Source organism: Suncus etruscus, chromosome 4 (genome assembly GCF_024139225.1).
Source record: "Suncus etruscus isolate mSunEtr1 chromosome 4, mSunEtr1.pri.cur, whole genome shotgun sequence".
NCBI classification, from domain to species: domain Eukaryota; kingdom Metazoa; phylum Chordata; class Mammalia; order Eulipotyphla; family Soricidae; genus Suncus; species Suncus etruscus.
In genome coordinates, this window is record NC_064851.1 from 97,348,346 (window position 1) to 97,360,467 (window position 12,122).

At 35.8% G+C, this 12,122-nt stretch overlaps 1 non-coding gene across 1 annotated transcript; it reads right to left on the bottom strand.

Moving 5' to 3' along the window:
- Positions 1-246: 246 nt before the first annotated feature.
- Positions 247-350, bottom strand: LOC126007391 (U6 spliceosomal RNA). Its single transcript, XR_007494967.1, has one exon. It is a non-coding gene; the product is annotated as a U6 spliceosomal RNA (small nuclear RNA).
- Positions 351-12,122: the final 11,772 nt, after the last annotated feature.

Genomic DNA, 12,122 nt, shown 5'->3' on the forward strand with positions numbered 1-12,122 from the left:
CTGTCTTAGGTTAGTGCATGCAAGGCAAATGCCCTACTACCTGGACCACCGCTCTGGCCATTACACATAATAAATGAAAATACACATTTGTATCTACATACCAAGATGTTTTGTTAGAAAATAATTTACTTATTAATATTTAAAATTTCAAAAACAGTTTTAACTATGAATGACAGTCAGTAGCACTCTTTACAATCATATAAGCATATAAAATATCTACTAAAACAAAATAAAATATATATATATTTAAATATGGAACGCTTCATGAATTTGCATGTCATCCTTGCGCAGGGGCCATGCTAATCTCTGTATCGTTCCAATTTCAGTGTATGTGCTGCTGAAGCGAGCACTAAAACAAAATATTTGATAAATATCATTTTATATTTAGCTTTTATTTTACTTCTGATATTTATTCTAAATCATATAATGAATGAATGCTGGTCCATTTCTCATATAACTTAAGTTTGGTAAGTGAAAATTGCTGCTGCAACCTAATATCTTTGGCAAAACCATTTAAAAAGGAAACCAAAATAAAATAAAAATCCTTTTGGTTTTATTATTAGGCCTTAAGTACTGTGTTTATGAGAGATATAAAGTTAGCGTTAGAGGTCCCCCAAATATTAATATTTCCGTATGAACTTTCTAATCAGAAAGTTACTTTTGTGACCAGGGTAGGGGAATATAATTTTGCCCCATTCCAATTTCCATATCTGGACAGAAAATAGAGAGGCAGTTCTGATGTCCCCGACTATAGGAAGAAAACTGACATAATTTTTTGTCTGAAGAGGAAGTAAAACTTCATGAAATGCAAGTGATAAAACTGTACTTAAAGTGAACTTTTTACGTTAATAAATAAGCATTGCAACTTAAGGCTTGATATAAAGCAGTGACTGCTCTAAAATGTCCTGTGGTACATAGAAAATTAGACAAAACTTAGAAAAGAGAAATATAACTTAATCCAGAAGAGAAGTTATTAACATAGCAACTTTGGTAACATTACTTTGTTATTGGATTTGTAATAGAAAGAAATGTTAAGTTTATATTAGAACTATAAACTGTCCATTTTTCAGTGATTTTCCCTATATATATTTTCTTATACTATACTGCACGATATACTTTCCCAGTTATGTAATTTCCACTTGATTATTATCAATCATTTCTTTAATTTTATTCACAAGATCTCAAATGAGATTCATCATGATATCTAGAATTCTAAACCAAGTGCAGTCTACATTACAATTTCTGTCATATATCATACAGAGTAAATTAAACCAACAAGAGAATTTCTTTCTTTTTTTATTTTTTGGTTTTATGGGCCACACCTGGTGATGCTCAGGGGTACTCCTGATAATGCACTCAGAAATTACTCCTGGCTCAAGGGACCATATGAGACTCCAGGGATCAAACCCAGGTCCGTCCTGAGTTGCCATGTACAAGGCAAAATGCCCTACCGTTGTGCCATTGCTCCAGCCCTGAGAATTTCTTCTTAATATTTCTTTCACACTTCATACATATATCAAAACATGTGCACACACTTACATAAAACAGATAAGTTGCGACTAAATTCAGCAAAGAGCATTTTTATTTTTAATTTTTCAGTTTTGGGTCTTCGCCTAATCGTGCTTTGGTTTTAGTCCTGGCTCTGTGCTTAGGGATCACTTCTGGTGGACTCCAGGGATCATATGGGGTCCTAAAATGAACTTAGATTAGGCACAAGCAAGGCAAACAACCTATCTTCAGTTGTATTTTCTGGTCCCAATATAAAGGGTCATCTTAATTCATAAGAGAATTTCAATCAATCTCATAATTTTGATTGCCCTTTTAGATACTGATGGGGACCATATTTAATGCTAAGGATTTAAGCTGGCTAAAGAAACAGCAAGAATACCAAAAAGTAATGGTAAATTTTAATTTATATTACCTAATGTTTCTGATGTTCTGCATGTTGTAATAAAGCCTTAGTGTATTACCATATTAAGAGATGTGCCTAAGTTGGCCACCTATAAAGTGGGAGTTGCTCCTGCACATTGTCTTCAAGGAATGCCTCTTGGCAGCATTACTCTGCAATACTCTATTCTAATCACTCAATTTAAAACTACAGTGTTCAAAGTGGTGAATCTATGAACAAATAGAAAATCTGAGGGACCAGGGACAGTACACACTAGTACTGTGTATTAAAGTGTGTAAGTTTAGTGTGTACACTATTATAGTACATCACACACTACTGACAATCAATAAACATAATTCCACTTTGACATAAATACTGATATCATGCTTTAAGCATAGAAAAATATATTTTTTATTAGGAGAGGAGCTTTCCTGCCTGATGCAGTTCAGCTTTCAAGAAAACTTTGAAACAAACCTTTACTTCCTTACTCAAACAAATAAACATTAGGTTATATATGAGAGTTTGTGGCTGTGACTAAAAATGTCTGTTCACATTTAATATTACTTTAATAAAATCAGTCTTTTCTTTTTTTTTTTGTTTGTTTTGTTTTTTGTTTTTTCAGGCCACACCCATTTGATGCTCAGGGGTTACTCCTGGCTACGTGCTCAGAAATTGCCCCTGGCTTGGGGGGAACCATATGGGACGCCGGGGGATCGAACCGTGGTCCTTTCCTTGGCTAGCGCTTGCAAGGCAGACACCTTACCTCTAGCGCCACCTCGCCGGCCCCCAGTCTTTCATTTTCAAAATGCTTTTACTTGCTATCTTCTGAAAGTGCTTATGATTTATGTATAAGAAACAAAGTGGCAAAAACAGTTGTAAATTCCATCTTCCTCTATGTAGCATTTTCTAGGAGGGTTCAAATAGTTTCTGGTGTAATTGGTAATGGGCTTTTCATTTTTGTATTATAAAGCTTAACAAAAGAATGTATTGAAGGCTGTTTAAACAAAAGGCGTTTGTAATTTTTCTTCTTTACAAAATTCTAAACATGGAATATTTTCTTCTAATTTAAGAAATTCATGCTGAAACATTAAAACAAGTATCTCTAAACTTTAGATATAAAAATATCAGAATGACTATACATATCTTTGATCCTCATGTTACCAAAATAATTGAGATTCTTTTTAATATTTAAACATTTTCTTAAACATATAAGTTGTAAAGTTAATGATAGGAACATCAGGATCTGCTACACTTCCACATGGTTATACATTTCGAACTAGCTATAACAAATGTGTTATAAACAGGGAATATTAGTGTTTATTTTACCCTCTTACATTAGAGAAGTTTAGGCTAGTTCAGATTTTGTAATTCTAAAATGTCCTAGAGTATAACTAAACCAAATTTATGCGTCATGTTTGACAGTCATACTCTTTCCATGAGGATTCCCAGATTACTTGGGAAATTCTATTAACTACTATTTAAGTCTCCAGTTCTAATGTATGTAAAATAATAATAAAAATAAAGCATAAGTTGGGACAATAAAATATTAATAAAATATATTTATGAACAGTCAAAATCTGCACCTCACATAAAATAAAATATTGACAGGATAAAGTTACTTGAACTGACTTGTTTTAAGTACACATTAAATGGCCGAAGTGATGGCACAGCAGTAGGGCATTTGCCTTGCATGCAGCTGATGCAGGACAGATGGTGGTTTGAATCCTGGCATCCCGTGCCTGCCAGGAGCAATTTCTGAGTGCAGAGCCAGAAGTAACCCCTGAGCACCACCAAGTGCAGCCCAAAAACCCAAAACAAAACCAAGCAAAATAAAATAAAGTTACAAATGAATGTATTATTAATAGACACTTCAACTATAACTCCATGATTTTCCAATAGCATCTTTGCCATTTTTTATTTTCTGGGTGGGCATATTCATCTTTTGCTATCTTGGTGATATTAAAATTTACTGAAGTTCCCTCTACATCCCCACCACACGACATGTGTTTTATTAAGTAAGCAAACAAATATTCAGTCTTGAAATACATATCTTATGGTCTCAGATATCTTTAGAAATTCTGAATAAGTGGCTTTACTTGCTTTATAGGATTAATACATTAAACCATTACTCTTCTGCATTCTTTTGGAACAATATTTGGGGAAATAATTCTCTGAATCAATTTTATGACATTATTATTTGAGGTATATTGAAGACATTAAATAAAAAGACCTATTGTTTTAAAAATACATTTAATAGAGTTTTGGGATCCTTAATGCAGATTCCACAACATGAAATTTCTGGGTCATATGCAATCTCAATTTCAATATTTTGGAGAAGTCTCTATATTGTTTTCCAAATATAAACTGTACCTGTCAATATTTCCTGCTGTAGAGAATGAGAGTCCCCTTTTCTGTATTCCATGCCAAAAATATTTTTTCTTTGTAATAAGTGCCAGTTTTACTGTATAAGGCAATATTTTGTTTATTTTGGTTTTCATTTTTTAATTACAAGTGATGCCAAGCATTTTTCATGTATATCATGTCTACTTTGAGGAAATTTCTGTTCACTCTTCCCCTCAGTTTTATTCTTTTTTAATGAAGTTCTATCAATAGTTTACATGTCTTAGATATTAATCCTTTATTGTTTAAGTGCAGGATAAATATTCTCTCTCAGTTCTGTGAGAAAATTTTTATCCTGGTTTAGTTACTTTCACAGTATAGAAGCTTCTTTGTCTGTAGTCTCATTTATTTATAGTTGTTTTTGTGCATGGTGTTAGAAAGGGATCTGAGTTCATTTTATTAGATATCACTGAATAATTTTCTCACTATCATTTTAAGAGTTTTACCTTGGTCTACTTAATATTTTTGTGCCATTATCAAATATCTGCAAACAATTTATTAAAGACAGTTTTACTTATATATTAATTGAAACTTTACATTCAATAGGTAAAATCTGGGAACAGTCTAAGTGTCAAACAAGAGAGTCCAAAACTATGATACATATATATAGTGGAATATTATTAGTTTATAACAAAGATAAAATTATACAATTTTATGCGCTGTTGCTGTATTTGAAGAATTCATGCTGAGTAAAACTAATCATGAAAGAGATTAACAGACATATAATAATATTTTTCTTATGTGGTTTATAAAGAAACATAGTTAGGAATAACAAGTACACACATGTAACAGAAACTGAGAGCTGGCTTTTAGTAGAAAACTTGCCATGGACACAGTTTTTGGAGGTATCTCCCTATCGCTTTCCCTAAAGGTTGAACTAGATGGCATTCCTTTTTCACCACATCCCTGCCAACACTTTCTGTTCTCATTCTTTGTGATGTGTGCCAATCTCTGTGGTGTGAAGTGGTACCTCATTGTTGTTTTGATTTGCATCTCCCTGATGACTAGTGATGTGGAGCATTTTTTCATGTGTCTTTTGGCCATTTGTATTTCTTCTTTGTCAAAGTGTCTGTCCATTTCTTCTCCCCATTTTTTGATGGGATTAGATTTTTTTTTCTTGTAAATTCCTGTCGTGCCTTGTATATTTTGGAGATTAGCCCCTTATCTGATGGGTATTTGATGAATAGATTCTCCCACTCAGTGGGGGGCTCTTGTATCCTAGGCGCTATTTATTTTGAGTGCAGAAGCTTCTCAGTTTAATATATTCCCATCTGTTAATCTCTGCTTTCACTTGCTTGGAGAGTGCAGTTTCCTCTGTGAAGATGCCTTTAGTCTCAATGTCCTTGAGTGTTTTACCTACGTGTTGTTCTATATATCTTATGGTTTTGGGTTGGATATCAAGGTCTTTCATCCATTTAGATTTAACCTTCATACATGATGTTAGCTGGGGGTTTAAGTTCAATTTTTTGCAAGTGGCTATCTAGTTGTGCCAACACCACTTGTTGAAGAGGCTTTTTTTGCTCCATTTAGGATTTCTTGCTCCTTTGTCAAAAATTAGGTGATTGTATGTCCGGGGAACATTCTCTGGGTATTCAACCTTATTCCACTGATCTGAGGGCCTGTCTTTATTCCAATACCATGTTGTTTTGATAACTATTGCTTTGTGGTACAGTTTAAAGTTGGGAAAAGTAATTCCTCCCATATTCTTTTTCCCAATGATTGTTTTAGCTATTCCAGGATGTTTATTTTTCCAAATGAATTTCAAAAGTGTCTGATCCACTTCTTTGAAGAATGTCATGGGTATCTTTAAAGGGATCACGTTAAATCTGTACAATGCTTCGGGGAGTATTGCCATTTTGATTATGTTAATCCTACCAATCCATGAGCAGGGTATGTGCTTTCATTTCCGCGTGTCCTCTCTTATTTCTTGGAGCAGAGTTTTATAGTTTTCTTTGTAAAGATCCTTCACATTTTTAGTCAAGTTGATTCCAAGATATTTGAGTTTGTGTGGCACTATTGTGAATGGGGTTGTTTTTTAATATCCATTTCTTTCTTATAACTATTGATGTATAGAAAGGCCATTGATATTTGTGTGTTAATTTTGTAGCCTGCCACCTTGCTATATGAGTCAATTGTTTCTAGAAGCTTTTTCATAAAGACTTTAGGGTTTTCTAGGTAGAGTAACATGTCATCTGCAAACAGCGGGAGCTTAACTTCTTCCTTTCCTATCTGGATTCCCTTGATATCTTTTTCTTGCCTAATCGCTATAGCAAGTACGTCCAGTGCTATGTTGAATAGGAGTAGTGAGAGATGAAAGCCTTGTCTTGTGCCAGAATTTAGAGGAAAGGCTTTCAGTTTTTCTTCATTGAGGACAATATTTGCCTCTGGCTTGTGGTAGATGGCCTTAACTATATTGAGAAAGGTTCCTTCCATTCCATCTTGCTGAGAGTTTTGATCAAGAATGGGTATTGGAAGTTATCAAATGCTTTCTCTGCAACTATTGATATGATCATGTGATTTCTATTTTTCTTGTTGTTGATGTTGTGTATTATGTTGATAGATTTACGGATGTTAAACCATCCTTGCATTCCTGGGATGAAACCTACTTGATTGTAGTGGATAATCTTCTTAATGAGGCGTTGAATCCTATTTGCTAGGATTTTGTTGAGGATCTTTGCATCTGCATTCATCAGCAATATTGGTCTGTAATTTTCTTTTTTCATAGCATCTCTGTCTGGTTTAGATATCAAGGTGATGTTGGCTTCATAAAAGCTATTTGGAAGTGTTTCCGTTTGTTCAATTTCATGAAAGAGTCTTGCCAGGATTGGTAGTAGTTCCTCTTAGAAAGTTTCAAAGAATTTATTAGTGAATCCATCAGGGCCTGGGCTTTTGTTTTTGGGCAGACATTTGATTTCCATTTTAATTTCATCAATATTGATGGAGGTGTTTAGATATGCTACATCCTCTTCCTTCAACTATGGAAGATTATAAGAGTCCAAGAATTTGTCCATTTCTTCCAGGTTCTCATTTTTAGTGGCGTAGAGTTTCTCAAAGTAGTTTCTGATTACTCTTTGAATCTCTGCCATATCAGTACTGATCTCTCCTTTTTCATTCCTAATATTAGTTATCAAGTTTCTCTCTCTCTCTTTCTTTGTTAGTTTTGCCAGTGGTCTATCAATCTTGTTTATTTTTTTTCAAAGAACCAACTTCTGCTTTCATTGATCTTTTGGATTGTTTTTCGGGTTTCCACTTCATTGATTTCTGCTTTCAGCTTTGTTATTTCCTTCTGTCTCCCTATTTTTGGCTCCTTTTGTTGAGCACTTTCTAGTTCTATGAGCTGCGTCATTAAGTTACTCAGGTAAGCCCTTTCTTCCTTCTTTATGTGTGCTTGCAAAGCTATAAATTTTCCTCTCAGTACTGCTTTTGCTGTGTCCCATAAGTTCTGAAAGCTTGTGTCTTCATTATCATTTGTTTCCAGGAAAGTTTTGATTTCCTTTTTGATTTCATCTCAGACACACTGGTTATTGAGTATGAGGCTGTTTAACTTCCAGGTGTTAAAGTTTTTCTTCTGTGTCCCTTTCGAATTTACAAATAATTTCAGAGTCTAGTGGTCAGCGAAGAGGATATTTCTATCCTCTTGATATTATGGAGGTATGTTTTATGTGCCAGCATGTAGTCTGCCCTGGAGAATGTCCCATGTACATTGGAGAAGAATGTGTATCCAAGTTTCTGGGGATGGAGTGTCCTATATATATCCACTAGGCCTCTTTTTTTTTTTACATTTTTCTCCTCAGGTCTAGTATATTCTTGTTGGGTTTCAGTCTGGTTGACCTATCCAATATTGACAAAGCTGTGTTGAGGTCCCCCACAATTATTGTGTTGTTATTGGTATTATATTTCAGATTTGTCAACAATTGTATTAAAATATCAAAATATTTTGCTGGCCCCTCATTCGGTGCATATATGTTTAGGAGAGTGATTTCTTCCTGCTCTACGTACCACTTGATTAATATAAAATGTCCATCTTTGTCCCTTACAACCTTCCTGAGTATAAAGTTTGCATTATCTCATATTAGTATGGCCACTCCAGCTTTTTTATGGGTGTTGTTTGCTTGGATAATTTTTCTCCAGTCTTTTATTTTGAGTCTATGTTTGTTCTGACTATTCAAGTGCGTTTCTTGTAGGCAGCAGAAGGTTGGATTGAATTTTTTGATCCATTTAGCCACTTTGTGTCTCTTAACTGGTGCATTTAGTCCATTGACATTGAGAGAAAGAATTGTTCTGGGATTTAATGCCATCTTTATATCGAAATTTGGTGTGTCTTTTGGTCAGTCTTGTCTTAAATTAGGTCTTTCAGTTTTTCTCTTAAGACTGGTTTTGAGTCTGTAAAGTGTCTGAGCTGTTTTTTGTCTGTGAAACCATGTATTCTTCTGTCAAAATGGAAAGTAAGTTTTGCTGGATACATTATTCTAGGTGAAGCTTTCATTTTATTCAGTCTTGTCACAATATCCCACCACTGCTTTCTGGCCTTGAGTGTTTCTGGTGACAGGTCTGCTGTAAATCTCAAGGATGCTCCCTTGAAGGTAATTTCCCTTTTTGATTTTGCTGTTTTCAGAATTTTGTCTCTATCTGTGGGATTCATCATTGTGATTAGGATGTGTCTTGGGGTATTTTTTCTTTTGGTTGGTAATCTTCGAGCATGCAGGTTTTGATCACATATATTCCTTAGCTCTGGAAGTTTCTCTTTAATGATGTTCTTGACCGTTGATTCTTCCTGGAAATAATCTTTCTGGGTCTCTGGGACTCCAATGATTCTTAAGTTGTTTCTGTTGAGCTTATCATAGACTTCTATTTTCATCTGTTTCCATTCCTTGACTAATTTTTTCATTGTTTGTTCATTTGCTTTAAGTTTTTTTCCAATCTCTCCAGCAGTAATTAATTGTTATTTATCTCATCTTCCACAGCACCAAGTCTATTCTCAGCTTCTGTTAACCTGTCCCAGAGCTTATCCATTTTGTCATTCACTTCATTTACTGAGTTTTTTAGGCCTGTTAGTTGACACGTTATTTTATTTTGGAGTTTTGTGATTTCTGTCTTCATATTTTCTTGGTTCTTGTTAGTGTTCTGTTCAACTCAATCCCTGGTTTCTTTGAGTTCTTTGAGCATCTTCCATATTGCTTGTCTAAAGTCCTTATCTGAGAGGTTGATTAGTTGGTTGGTCCTTATCTGGTCATCAGAATTGTCAGCTTTATTCTCTATGTCTGATGTTGGCCTGCATTGTTTCCCCATTGTCACACTTGTATTGTGGGTTTTTCTACATGTTGTGGTGATATTCACTGGCTAAATGATGTACACAGCCACACTCCTCTGGCTCCACCCTTTATGTGTGGGTTGACTTGCCTCTAAGGGAGGGGAGTCCTCCGTGTATGAAGCCTCTCACAGGATCAAATCTTAGGCCTGAGCATGCAGCAGAGAATACAGTCTGGAGAGAAATGCTGGGCTTCAGTGATTCAGCACAGTTCTTAGTGTGATTTTTTTCTTCTTGTTGCAATGGTGTTCTTTCCTTAGAAAGAGCGCACGGCCACTTAGCGAAGCGGACTGGCCGTGCTCTTCTGGAGCCTCTTTTCAGCCCACTCCCAAGAGTTTTACGCGACAGGACAGGAGACAGACACAGAGAGGACAGGAGACACACACACAGAGGCAGCACTCACAATTTTTCACAGTAGGACCCCACTGGGCAGGCACAGTATCGCAGATTTTCCCAGACTGACGTCACAACCAGGGGACCTGGCTTCTGCAAAGTACTGTTTATAGCCGGTTTTCATGTTATGAAGCAGTTCCTTGGCCTTTTCATCCTAGAATGAGCTTCTGGGAGAGCGATTTTTCTGGAGCTTCTTTTTGGCCCACTCCCAAGAGTTTCATGCAACAGGACAGGAGACAGACACTCACAGGCAGCACTCACAATTTTTCCTTAAATAAAGATTTCTAAAAAAAATCTCTCCAAAACACTAGATCCATATTCATAAAAAATAATAGCTATCTGAGAAGTCACAGCCACCTCATCCTATGGTTACCTCTTACACCTTTTCTATTTTATTTATTTTTATTAATTTATTATTATTACTTGATTTAAACATCATGCCTACAATATTGTTCATAATAGTTATGTTTCACAAATATAAAGTTATTCATGATTGAGTTTTAAACATGTAATGTACAAACCCTTCACCAGTACACATTTCCGACCATCTATGTTCCAACTTTCTGCCATCCTTCAGCCCTTTCTCCCTTCCTGCCTTACCTATGCAACCTGCCCTCTGCTGCCTGCCCATTGCATGATATATCTCCTTTAAGTAACAATTATTTTCCAGAGTGATATTTTTCTTTTTTTCTTTAACTTTTATTTAAGCACCATGATTACAAGCATGTTAGTAGTTGGGTTTCAGTTATAAACATAATACCCCCTTCCCTTCAACAATGCAACATTCCCATCACCAATGCCTCCTACTCCCCCACCTCTGCCTGTGATCTTTTTCAACTGCCATTGTCATAGTGGTCCCTTCTCTGCTCCAACTGCTCTCTCACTATTTGAAGCTTCCAACCATGGATCATTATTCTGGCCCTCATCTCTATTGTCTCTGGATATTATTATCATACTATCTTCTTTTAATATCCCACAAATGAGTGCAATCATTCTATTTCTACCCTTCTGATTATTTTTGCTCAGCATAATGCCTCGCCATATTCAATGATGTATAAGTGAATTTCATAATTTAATTTTCCTAACCAGTGTGTAGTGTTCCATTGTATAGATGTATCACAATTTCTTTATTCACTCATCTGTATTCAGACACTTGGATTGTCCAGATTGTGGCTAGCGTGAATAATGCTGCAATGAACATAGGCATGCGATTTTCTGCTACTTTACTCTATTTAGAGGGCTTTTATATATTGTTTATGTGCTACTAGAAGTATCTAACCCTATAAAAGTGTAGAGAAGTGGGCCCGGAGAGATAGCACAGCGGCGTTTGCCTTGCAAGCAGCCGATCCAGGACCAAAGGTGGTTGGTTCAAATCCCGGTGTCCCATATGGTCCCCCGTGCCTGCCAGGAGCTATTTCTGAGCAGACAGCCAGGAGTAACCCCTGAGCACCGCCGGGTGTGGCCCAAAAACCAAAAAAAAAAAAAAAAAGTGTAGAGAAGTAACAAACAGACATTTCCTCAAAGAAGAAATTCAGATGGCTAAAAGACACTTGAAAAAATGTTCCACATCAATAATCACCAGGGAGATGCAAATCAAAACAACAATGTGATTCATCTCACACCACAGAGACTGTCATATCACACAGAACAAGACCAATCAGTGCTGGAACAGATGAGGGGAGAAAGAGACCCTCATTCCCTGCCAAGTGATCCAGTTATTGTGAAAAACAATATGGATGGGTATTCCTCAAAATTATTACACCTTTGCAAGTTTTCGAAATGCAGAGAAAACATCAAAACACCTGCAAGGAACAAACACGAGGTAAGTTATCTTAGAGAAATGTGAGGAACTGAGAATCCAGAAAATATAAGAAAAATTGTGTTGGAAAAACAGACTATGTTGGGAAACTATGTCTTATTTATTTTCTCGTCAATTACATGAACATTCCAATTAGACCCTTAGTGTTTATAAGTGTATGTATGACTATGCAAGAAAAAATATGGTCGGGAGAGCTAGCATAGCAGTTAGGGTGCTTGTCTTGCATGCAGTTGATGTGGATTTGATTACCAGTATCCCATATGGTCTCCTGAGCCCACTAGGAGTTATCCCTGCACGCAGAACCAGGAGTAAGC